Genomic DNA, 9,249 nt, shown 5'->3' with positions numbered 1-9,249 from the left:
TTAAAAAGCGAATTAAAACCGTACTAAATAAATACGGGTATCGCACTTGTGTTTTAGGATTAGATGCTAAATAAATAATCGAATGGCGCCAAAACAGGTGGAGCAGGGGGCTACGGGGTCCCACGTTTGGGCAAACAATTTGCGCAATTTGTATGCTTTTTCCAGAATAAATATGAAATCAGGTTAATGTCGGGGCATTACATTAATTTTGTTGACTTTCAGGGCGGCCGAGGAAGGAAGCGAGTGAGTGTGCCCGTGAGTCTCCCTCACGTAGCCCATATTAAGATATCGCCCCAGTCATATCCATTTTTAATGCGCTAATTTTTCAGCAATATTCGGCGTAATCTAACAGAGCGTGACGGAGACAGCGACAGCGACAACGCCAGACACAGACACAGGTGGCACGTTGTAAGCCCCACGTCGCAACGCATCTTCCTGCTCTGCTCTTTCAGCCGGATATCCTTTTGTTGTCGAGCCTCTGCGACTTTTATCGCAGCTAATATGCCACGTCACCTGCAAGAGCGGAAAGCGAGACCCGCAAAAAAAAAGAAATACCGAGAAAATTACCAAAAGCCAAGAGACAAGTGCAGCCTTGAGGCCTCAAGTCAGCAGCAATGGAAACCCCACTGAAGGTCAGGACCGAGAATTTACTTGGTTCCAGAAAGGGAATACAGTCAAACATCCACAAGGAGGATTTTTGGAGACTCCAACATTGGGATTTCTTGCCGTATCTGTTTAGAGCTGGAGGGACACCTAGGATACCGCCTCAAGAATTAGAGAACAATAGGTTTCCAGGTTCTATAGAGCAAGAAGATCCAAAAGAAGATCGTAACATGCAAAATTGCATCTATTCCCTACAGAACACCGGAAACCAAATTAAAATTCACGAAGAGCCTTAGCATTCATGCATATATTCCACAAAATCTATGGCTGAAGCCTTTCTAAGAATTGCTACTGCAAAAGCATGTCCTGCACTTATAGTTATACATATACAGATATCCTGCAAAGTCCACAAAATACCATAAATCCATGTACAACATACAAATGGGATTTTTCCGAAAAATTCGTAAGAGGAAAATCAAAATTGTTAAGCTCCAGCGTGCTTAAACTTTTCTGAAGAATCTTTTAAGCTGCAACTCGAACCGAAGCTGAAACATAAACTGGCAAGTATTTCAGGTATTTCGCGGCACGTCTTAACGGGCAACTATTTAAAGCTGCCAACATATATTGCTCTTACATAATTAGTTGTGTTTAAAGTTTAGTTCTTTTCGTTTTTATTTTCTTGGCTGAAGGGATGCGTGGCATGTGGGATTTATGGGGATTCCGTTTACAGTTTTGTTGGGGGTTTGGTGCGGAGCGCGGACTCTGTTGTTAGCAGGCTAAGCGAACAGCAGGCTGTAATTATAAACAGCTGCTGTTAAAGATAACATACAAGATTGCTAGCTGGCACTGTTAGCAACATTTGGGTTCTTTGTTCCTGTGCAGTGGCTTGCCCCGTGGCTTTATGGATGTTCTTGAATTTCAAAAACGAATCACCTATATTCTGTAGTCAGAATTTACAATACCAATAATCCAAATTAAATTAAATTAAATTAAAGTTCAAATTTTGTATAATTAATACTTTAAATAAATATGGACAAATTTTATAATTTCCCAAAATCGTTTGCCTCTCATTTCCTCCCAGCGAGCGGATAATTGTTGCACTTTGCTTATTTAATTAATTAATACCCAGCCAATAAATGTGTTTGCATGTTTGGAGATTCCCAACACTTTTCGCAGGGTTATTAAACCTCCAAAAAAAAAAATGCAACCAAATCACGAACCCCCGAAAAAAAAACATGCAAAAAGCGGCATGCAAAAGCGAACCACTGTTAAGTTAACAGCAGCTCAGTCTCCGTTTGCTGTTGCGTCGCTGCTTTGACTTCGGCTCAGCTCTGCCGGCGCTAACAGTGGCCAGCAGTGGGTCTTCGGCTGCTGCTGCTACGTGCCGGCCGGGACTTGCTCTCTTTTTTGGGATTTTCTCTATATTTTGTGATGGTATATCCTCTCTTCGTGGAGGGATTTTTCCTCGTCTGATGTTGCTGGCAACATTTACATTGTATGAGCCAGACTCAAGTGCCGAGAAATCGAGCAGCATTGTTCCTCAACATGGCACGGATTGAACAACATTTAGCATACCCTGGAGAAATGGATGTTCTAGAATTGATCAAATGTTTTTCATCCAATGCACCAATAAAGGCCAAAACCAGTCAGTCTCTGTTTTAAAGGTATTTCAAGGGTATTTTGAAGGGAGTGCTGTTCTTACAGAAACCAACAATGGGTATCGGGATCGAGATATATATGCAAGACACTCAATATATGCACGAATGTGTCTAAAAACATATCAATCTGAGAAAAGATCTTGATTTATCTTTATCTTCATTTGATCTTGATCTTTTTTAAAAAAGTTTGGAAAACACTATCTTCATATAATACGCTGTCTGCTGCCTGCTGCTTTCAGTCACCTGCCAGCGGTTCAGCGCGTCGCATCGAAGCGGCAGAGTCGTGGTCGTTACAGAGAGTATGTGAAAAGCGTGTTTCTTTCCCTCAAACATTTGTGTTTTCCTAAACCCCCGCCATCCCCTCATCTTAACCATTGTGTGTGCTTATGTGTTGGTGTTAATTTTGCATGTGTTTTTTTGTTATTTATAATTCAAACACACAAAATATCTAAAAAAAATATAAATAAACCTATCCTGTTTGAGAACCTGTTTTTTGTTCCACACAAACTTCTTTGGGTTCTGTTCTATCTAATGCTCTTTGATTGAACTCGATTCGAAGAGCAGCAACAGCAGCGGGTCTCCGGCTTCGGCTCTAAGAGGAATCTTAAGCGCGCGCCGTGACGTCGTCGTCGCAGTCGCAGTCACAGTCGCTGTCACCGGTTCCCGTCTCCCCGCCGTCACCGCCTCCGTCTGGTTCTCAGCACCGTATCAATAGAAGTTTTTCATTTGATTTACCGTTAGCGGTCTGCCGCTACCACGGCCGCCTAGCACTGCTGGCTTTTTAGAGATACCCCTGCACTGGTGGGGTATGATGGTTGGGCACTATTTTGGGGGCCTAGGAAGAGAGTATAGAAAAAAGAATATATAGGCTATAAAGACAGAGCTTGATGGTGGGAAAAAGCATTCCTTGTCTTTTTTTGTTTCTGAAAGATATTCCCATCAAATTCAACAACCCAAAAACTCGGCCAATTCGATTCCAAATCCCATGGCTGCATCATCCTCTAATGATAGTTTTCAAGGGTATCCCATACTTCGTTCCAAAGACCACACATTTCTACTACTATGTTCTCGAGTGGGCAGCGCCAGCCAAGCGTGCATCTTTGTGTTTAGAAAGCCACTCGGCAGGTCCCAGACCCACTCCCCAGTCCCCCCCGACTGCGTCTCTGCGTTCACCCCATCTTTGGGAGGCTTCGCGCTTGGGGCCTGGTCTTCACAAAAAAAATAAAATAAAAAGCTAAAAGGCAGCAGAATCAAAGCAGAAGAAGGCTTAATTAAATTTAAAGCAAACTTGGCTCGAAAACTGTCTGCAGACAAATACCCATCGAAAACACACACACACACACACCCATATATAGATACGTATATGGCCAGACATTATAGATTGACCGACTTCTTGTAGCGAAACCGAAACCCCCGTTAATTGATTGGGTTCTGGAATCTGATTTTACAGCCGTTCATTTGCTGCGAAGAGAGAAAATTGGATAGAAAAATATGCGTAGAGTAGAAATCAAATAAATATTGGCCTAGCCAAACAAACAAATAAATAAATCAATTGATTTGCCATGCATTTGGTAACTTGTGAACCGATACGAGTACGATTTGTAAATGTTTGAGTACTCTTTCGATGGAACAACTGGCTAAAAAAACAAAACGCATTTTTCCGAAAATAAATATGTGAAGTGAAATTCCAAACCAAACCCTTTTCTGATATTTATTCCAATCAAATAAAATACCAAAACCAAAACAAGAATTTTATGTCGAAAAAAAGCCTTTAAATTCGTTATAAAAGCATGTGCCTCAAACAGACAACATTTCACATTTATCGCCGGACTGGCCGACTGGCAATCATAATTATTATTCGTGGCATTCCAGGCCCAGTTCTCATTCATTCATTCTCGGTGGGTTTTCGGAGGGCGGGGAAAACCACACGGAAACATTCCACCAAATGGGCAAACAGGTTGCCACAAAAAACAGCTGAGGCCAGAAGGAAAATGAAAAGTCAAACACGTGCACGGTGGAACGGTGGAGCGGTAGAACGGCGGAAAAGGTTAACGAGAACAGCAACAATAAAACCCAAAATTTTTTATCAAACAGAAAACAAAACCAAATTCAAGATTCGCGCGGAAACTGAAAACCAATTATTACAAAACGACCCAAAAAAAAATTAATAAAAACGTTAAAAATATCTCCTAAAAAAGTAGCCAACAAACGACCAAAAATATTCCTTAAAAAGTCACCTAAAAACCACTGAATATTCAAAAAAAACCAAAATAAAAATAAAAACCACCAAAAAAAGGAAGGCGAACAACTAAAGGAATTTTCAGGCGTTTGGCATTTTGTCAACCCGTGAAGGGCCACCCGAAAGAAGAGACAGAGAGAGAGAGAGGGAGAGAGCCGCACAAGTGGCTGCAACAAAAGGGCTACCACCGAATCCCAGACCTCGCGACCCCTCTGGAAAACGAAAAACTCAGGCCGGAAAACGCTTGTTTCGACACGTGAGAGGAACAGAGAGCCAGAGCGGCAGAGAGAGGAGTGTGGCTGCAGCAGCAGCAGGAGGAGGAGGAGGAGTACAAAGTGAGGCCAAACCGAGGCTAGTGACAAGAAACAACAACAAAACAAACAGGTGAGAAAAGGAGACCCTGCATGAATGAATGAGCGAGTGAGTGAGTGCCTGAATGAATGGAAGCCAGAGCTGGAGCAGGAGCAGGAGCAGGAGCAGTGGTGCGGCTTTAAGGGGTGCGGGGTTACGGGGTACGGGGTACTGGGTACTGGGTGCGATTGAGTGATTGAAACTGATAAAGAATAATAATAAAAAAGGGCTTTGGCTGTGCCTGAGGATTTTCCCAAACAATTCTGTCGTACCCTGTCAATGTACAGAAAAAGAGTGTAATAAGCTGTTGGGTTGTAAGTAATGAAAAGAAAAAGTGCTTGGAAATGCATGATATGAGTGTAATATTCGGATCTATATAGTACACATATTTCGAATTGTTCTGGGTCGTTTTGCTACGTCGTCGTCCGATATTCTACTCATATATGCGCAAGCGGGCAAAGCGAGTGAGCCAGGGTTGACGCATAAGCGAAGCGAGTGGGGAGGAGGCTTAAACCCAAAATATCATATACTAAGTAATTTAAAGATTCCTTTTGAAAATTGTCATAAATTGAGATAATTTCATAAAGATATGGAACGCCGATTACTACAAAATATACATTGTTATGGTCTATGATAAAGGAATAGAAATAGTTGCAACTTAACCCAAAATGATTGTAATTAATATAGGATATTGTAGTATTATCGGTATATGCTATTCGGTATTCTATTCACTAGAGGATGCAGATATTTTCGTAGATTTTTTGCACCTCCAGAGATCCATTCAATCCAAAGAATACCTCCAACTACTGGGTAACCCTAGTCGGAATATCGAAGGTACTTTTGTGCTTTCATGTTGCTTGTTGTTTTCCTTCCATTTTCCCCCCACTGCCCCACTGCCTCTCGCATTGTATATATGCAGGAGGAGCTGCCAGGGAGAATTCTGCTCAATAAGCAATTAATATGCACAAGTGTCTGGCCGCCGCGAGAGGGTTGCCCAATTGAGTTCCTCTGTTCGTTCGGTGGCAGCCCGAAATCTCCGAGCGGAAATGGTCTCGGTTTTCGGTTTGGGTTTGGGTTTTGTCAGTAGTGTCTCTGTTGTGTCTGACAGTCTTGTCCGTCCGTCTGTCTGTCCGTACGTACGTCTGTCTGTCTGTGTGAAAAAGCGGGAAAAAGAAACACCCAACGTGGCGCATTGTTTCGCTTTTCCCCGGCAGTGTTAAGAGCTTAATTTAATTTCAAAAAGGTTTTTCAACTTGATGGAAATTGAGTTTGGTTTTGTCGTGGAAATTACAGACACCCGAAAAAAAATCATTGGAAAATCATTGGGGAATAAAGAAATCCATGGCTTTGCAGCTCTGAAATCTTGAACAAAAAAATTCTACCAAAATAATTGGATGAGATTTCCTTTCTATTCCACATTAAATAAATCCCAAAATAGTCTGTAAAAATCCCTAAATTACTGTCACGCGTCTCATGAAATCGAGGAGCCATTTTTCAGCAATTAGTAAAAATCTTGGTGCAGCATTTGGAGGGCACTGCGCTGAATCTGTTCCTATTATCTCAATTGAAATTTCCCTTTGAGTAATTTGAGACCAAATTTGATTCAGATTCTCTTCTTGACGGTGACTTCCACTCTCCCGCCTTTGTTTCGCAATTTCTGCGTTGGCCCCAGTCACGACTTTAACATTAATCTATTGCAATTTATATTTGCTTTTGTTGGAAACTGCAAACATCCCGAAACATACAAACAGAAAGAACTATTAAGCAGGGGCGTAGTCGGAGGGGGGAGATCTAGTACATATTTCACAGTATGAAAAGGGATTCCCCGACACTATTCCTACGTATTCCCTACCTTTGACTTGCGGCTTAAGGAACTACACTTAACCCTAGACCCTCCTCTGCTAAGCCTCTGGACCTTTCGGCTTAACTCTTCTGTAGGAAGTTCCCCCAAGTATCAACTAAAGTTAGCCCGGAAAAGTTGCCAAAACGTCTGAGGGAATGCCAAAAATACGCAAAATAAAAGCTGCAGATAGAAGAGAGCAACAACGAAAGAAAAACGAAATTCGACAAAAGAAAAACAATGCCACTAAAGGGCACAAATAATGCGCTCCGTATTGCCGGAGTCAAGTCGAATCCCCGGCTCCGGTAACCGTCTCCCGGTAGTCGGGGAGTCCTTGATACCATCTCTAGGCCACGTCGGGTCTCTCGTGAAATATCGCACTTTGCTTATAGAAATTGTTATCTGTGCTGGAAATAGAAATTCAGGAAAAGTCCAAATAAACCAAAACACAAACAAAAAGTGGAAAAGAGATGAGAATAAAGCAAAGCGCAAACACACACAGACACAGACGCACACACAGACGCACACAAAAGTAATGTGAAACACAATAAAAGTGTCTAACTGTATGAAGAAATGAAAGTCAAAATGTGGAGGGGGGGGAAGGGTGTGAGGCAGAGGCAGATGCTGGGGCAACATGCGTTCGGTACTTCTCAGTGAAGAAGCATCTTCTTTGTTGGCTTCATTAGCTGCCTCAATGACTTTGTTTCTCTTCGTTCTTCGTTCTTTATGATTCTCTTTCGTTGATCTTGATCGTGAACTCGAAAATATTTCGAAAATGTGCTAAAGCATGAGAGAAAGAGGCAGAGAGAGAGGGCTGCCTCCTCGTGTCTGGGGGTTTGGAGAAGAAAGCGTGCAAATTATGGTTTCTAGGAAACTGGGTGCCTTCCCACCTGCCCAGCAGAGAGCCACAGATATAGTAATTACTGGAGAAACAGATGTAATTGGGGAAGTAATATTTGAGCTTTGAGGCACTGAAGAATGCCTTGATGGCCAGAGTGCAGTGGAACGTTTAGGCCATGAATTACAGTGGAGTTTCTCTGGCTGCAACTAATGTTACGCCTATCTAAGGAGCTCCAACCGCAATCCATCTTCACTACTCATCGCCACAACCTTCAAGACGCACTCGCATCTTTTTAGTTACTCCGAATGCCTGGCGTACAAGGTAGTAACCAAGTTTGGTTATATGGCCCACAAAAGCCACAGAAGCCACTTCCTCTCTGCCAAAATCTGTTGCCCCTCCTCGCGCGGGGATAATTCAATTATGATCGGTGAGGGGAGGGGAGGGGAACATCGCGAGAGGCAGAGCAGACAAAGCTAATGAACACCGACTGAATGGCAAGTCAAGTGGGAAGAAGACAGGGCTCATCATAATGATGGCGATGATTATGTTGAATGTAAAATGGGAAAACGAAGGCAAGTGCAAGTGCCAGAGAGGGAGAGGCACACAGCAGGAGGGGGGGAGCAGCAGAGTGCATGCCAAAGCGGGATGGTTGGTCGGAGTGCAGGCACGAGCGCGAGGGGGAGAAAGAATACAAATGAGTCGCCGCGGCAATGAACTCGAAAGAAGAAATGCAGACTCACACACAAACAAAAGACGAGTGGAAGAAGAAGAACGAGAATGCATAACTTACAAAAATAAGGCAGGCTAGGCTTAAGAAGTCGAGCTATTGATACCCTGGGGGATTACTATGGAAGAAATCTACTCATCTTTTGATCTGATTAGAGAGCAAAGCAGTCTGCAGAGTTAACAGAGCAATTAACAGAGAGAGAGAGGCTAGCAGCGGCCGTCGCGCAAAGAGAGGCGAGAGCCGAGCTTCAACGATCGACGACAAATATTCGGGACCGAAGTCTCCCTCGTGTCGCACGCATATATACTTATAGCGAGGGCAGGCTTTGTTTAAATTCTAGCTACGGAATACCCAAGGCCGCCTTTAAGCCTACAAGCATGTACACGTTCTATCCTGCTTGGATTGGGTTTGAAATTATCCATCATACCCTCTCTGCTAGGGTATCAAAAGCCTGCCAAGCACAGAGAGCAAACCCGAGCAAAGCACACAGAATGCAGTCTACGCTCTGCCTCTGCCTCCGCCTCTGCCGCCAGCGTTGCAGTTGCAGTTGTCAGTGGCATCATTATACCAACAGAGATTTTTGTTGGCCTATTAGGAGGAGCAGAAGAAGGATGGCGCCACTGGCTAACAGAAAAGAACTGTATTTTCTTTGCAGCTGCAGAATATTGTTAGCCGAAGGAGCAGGCCAGGCGGCAGAGGAGAGAGAGGGGCAGCCGCATCTGTTTCTGAAAGGAAGAGAGGGAGAAGGAGAGCGAGAGAGAGCGTGAGAGGAGAGGGCGAGGGAGAGGTCATTCATCCAGCGTTTATCGCGTTAAGGCTAGGCCGGGCACTCTCCCCACCTCCCGCTAGATCTGGCACTTTATTAACATATTTCTCACTCTCTCCCTCTCCCTCCCCCACCCTCTTTCGTGGTTACTGTTGTCGGTTCCTGCCGCACCCGCTCCCCTCGCTCTTCTATGTGTTCTTTGCATTCTTCTCCTTCTGCTGCCA

The 9,249-nt window shown here is 43.6% G+C and overlaps 1 protein-coding gene across 1 annotated transcript in view; it reads left to right on the top strand.

Moving 5' to 3' along the window:
• The first annotated feature begins 4,548 nt into the window (after positions 1 to 4,548).
• The window catches only part of LOC6595674, a 61,692-nt gene continuing 56,991 nt past the window's right edge, over positions 4,549 to 9,249 (top strand). The window contains exon 1 of the mRNA XM_026988577.1: positions 4,549 to 4,884. The gene's annotated coding sequence lies outside the window, so the exon portion shown is untranslated. The remainder of the gene's footprint in view (positions 4,885 to 9,249) is intronic.

Source organism: Drosophila persimilis, unplaced genomic scaffold (genome assembly GCF_003286085.1).
Source record: "Drosophila persimilis strain 14011-0111.01,24,50 unplaced genomic scaffold, DperRS2 tig00000191-arrow-pilon, whole genome shotgun sequence".
In the NCBI taxonomy this organism is placed as follows: Eukaryota; Metazoa; Arthropoda; class Insecta; order Diptera; family Drosophilidae; genus Drosophila; species Drosophila persimilis.
The sequence above is the reverse complement of the archived record's forward strand: the minus strand, read 5'-3'. Positions and strand labels throughout refer to the sequence as shown.